The 3,126-nt window shown below is 35.8% G+C and overlaps 1 non-coding gene across 1 annotated transcript; it reads left to right on the top strand.

Moving 5' to 3' along the window:
* Positions 1–518: 518 nt before the first annotated feature.
* Positions 519–625, top strand: LOC143648942 (U6 spliceosomal RNA). Its single transcript, XR_013158839.1, has one exon. It is a non-coding gene; the product is annotated as a U6 spliceosomal RNA (small nuclear RNA).
* The last annotated feature ends 2,501 nt before the right edge of the window (positions 626–3,126 follow it).

Genomic DNA, 3,126 nt, shown 5'->3' with positions numbered 1-3,126 from the left:
CAAACTAACCAAAAGCAAGCAAAAGGAAAGAAATAATAAAGATTAGAGCAGAAATAAATGAAATTGAGAACATGAAAACAATCAAGAAAATCAACATGACCAGAAGTTGGTTCTATGAGAAAATCAATCAGATTTATGGACCCTTAGCAAGGTTGACAAAAAGAGGAGAGAGGATGCAAATAAATGCAATAAGAAATGGAAGAGGAGGCCTAACTATTGATTTCACAGAAATAAAGGAGGCAATGAGAGGACACTATGAACAACTTTATGCTAATAAACTAGACAATGTAGATGAAATGGACAACTTCCTAGATAGGCATGAATAACCAACATTGACTCAGGAAGAAATAGACAACCTCAACAAATCAATCACAAGTAACGAAATTGAATTAGTCATTAAGAAGCTCCCAAAAAGGATAAGCCCAGGACCAGATGGCTTCACATGTGAATTCTACCAAACATTCAAGAAAGAATTAGTACCAATCCTGCTCAAACTCTTCAAAAAAATTGAAGACAAGGTGTTCACTTCGACAGCACATATACTAAAATTGGAACGATACAGAGAAGATTAGCATGGCCACTGCACAAGGATGATATGCAAGTTCGTGAAGCATTTTGTATTTTAAAAAAAAATTGAAGAGGAGGGAAGGCTACCTAACTCATTCTATGAAGCCAACATCACCCTCATACCAAAGTCAGACAAAGATACTACAAGAAAGAAAACTACAGATCAATCTCTCTAATAAATATAGATGCAAAATTCCTCAACAAAATTCTTGCAAATCGAATCCAGAGAACATTAAAAGAACTATACACCATTACCAAGTAGGATTCGTCCCAGGTATGCAAGGATGGTTCAACATAAGAAAATTAATTAATGTAATACACCATATCAACAAATCAAAGCAGAAAAACCACATGATCATCTCGATTGATGCTGAAAAGGCATTCAACAAAATTCAACATCCTTTCCTGTTGAAAACACTTCAAAGGACAGAAATAGAAGGGAACTTCATCAACGTGATGAAGGGAATATAAGAAAAACCCACAGCTAACATCATCCTCAATGGGGAAAAACTGAAAACTTTCCCCCTAAGATCAGAAACAAGACAAGGATGTCCACTATCACCACTGTTATTCAGCACTGTGATAGAAGTTCTAGCCAGAGCAATTAGACAAGAAAAAGAAATACAAGGCAGCAAAATTGGAAAGGAAGAAACAAAACTCGCCTGCTTGCAGATAATATGATGCTACATGTTGAAAACCCTGAAAAAGCCACAGCAAAACCACCAGAGCTACTGAGTACAGCAAAGTGGCAGGTTACAAGATCAACACTCAAAAATCTGTAGTTTTTCTGTGCACTAGTAATGAACAATCCGAGGGGAAATCAAGAAAAAAATTCCATTTACAATTGCAACCAAAAGAATAAAATATTTAGGAATAAATTTAACTTAAGATACAAAAGACCTATAAAGAAAACTACAAGAAATTGTCAAAAGAAATCACAGAAGACCTAATCAAATGGAAGGGCATACCATGTTCATAGATTGAAAGACTAAATATAGTTAAGGTGTCAATTTTACCTAAATTGATTTACAGATTCAATGCAATACAAATTAAAATTCCAAAAACTTACTTTTCAGAAATAGAAAAAGTAATAACCAAATTTATCTGGAAGGGCAGGGTGCCCCGAATAGCTAAAAGTATCCTGAGAAAGAAAAATGAAGTCGGAGGTCTCACGCTACCTGACTTTAAGGCATATTATGAAGCTACAGTGATCAAATCAGCATGGTACTGGCATAAAGTTAGATATACTGACCAGTGGAATCGAATAGACTCATCTATGGACAATTGATCTTTGATAAGGCAGTCAAGCCAACTCACCTAGGACAGAATAGTCTCTTCAATAAATGGTGCCTAGAGAACTGGATATCCACATGCAAAAGAATGAAAGAGGATCCATATCTCATGCCCTATACAAAAATTAACTCAAAATAGATGAAAGACCTAAACATTAGATCTAAGACCATAAAACTGTTAGAAGAAAATGTAGGGAAATATCTTATCAATCTTATAATAGGAGGCGGTTTCCTAGACATTACACCCAAAGAATGAGTATTGAAGAAAGAAAGAAAGAAATGGGAACTCCTCAAAATTAAACACTTTTGTGTATCAAAGAACTTCATCAAGAAAGTAAAAAGACAGTCTACACAATGTGGGACAATATTTGGAAACGATATATCAGCTAAAGGTCTAGTATCCAGAATATATAAAGAGATTGTTCAACTCAACAACAAAAAGACAGACAACCCAATTACAAAATGAGCAAAAGACTTGAGCAAGCATGTCTCAGAAGAGGAAATACAAATGGCCAAAGGGCACAGGAAAAGATGCTCAACTTCTCTGGCTATCAGGGAAATGCAAATCAAAACTACAATGAGATTTCATCTCACACTCACCAGGATGGCCATTATCAATAAAACAGAAAATGACAAATGCTGGAGAGGATGTGGAGAAAGAGTCACACTTATCCACTGTTGGTGGGAATGTCAAATGGTACAACCACTCTGGAAGGCAGTTTGGCGGGTCCTCAGGAAGCTAAGTAAAGAATTGCCATATGACCTGGCAATGCCATTGCTAGGCCTCTACACAGAGGACATGAGGGCAAGGACACAAATGGACATTTGCACACCAATGTTTATAACAGCATTATTTACAATTGCCAAGAGATGGAAACAGCCCAAATGTCCATCAACAGATAAGTGGCTAAGCAAACTGTGGTATATACATACAATGGAATATTATGCAGCTGTAAGACAGAATAAAGTTATGAAGTATGTAACAACATAGATGAATGTTAAGGACATTATGCTGAGTGAGATTCGCCAGAAACAAAAGGACAGATACTGTATGGTCTCACTGATATGAACTAACATTAATGAATGAACTTGGAGAATTTCAGTTAAGAAAAGAGACAAACAGGAGATAGAAATAGGGTAGATATTGCATAATTGGAAGTGAAGGGATACAGATTGTGCAATGGGTCTGATTGTAAAAATTCAGAAATGGATAGCACAATACTATCTAACTGTAATACAATAATGTTAGAACACTGAATGAAGCTGA

This window comes from Tamandua tetradactyla, chromosome 10 (genome assembly GCF_023851605.1).
Source record: "Tamandua tetradactyla isolate mTamTet1 chromosome 10, mTamTet1.pri, whole genome shotgun sequence".
Lineage (NCBI taxonomy): Eukaryota > Metazoa > Chordata > Mammalia > Pilosa > Myrmecophagidae > Tamandua > Tamandua tetradactyla.
Note: the sequence above shows the minus strand (reverse complement) of the source record. Positions and strands in the feature narration are given on the sequence as shown.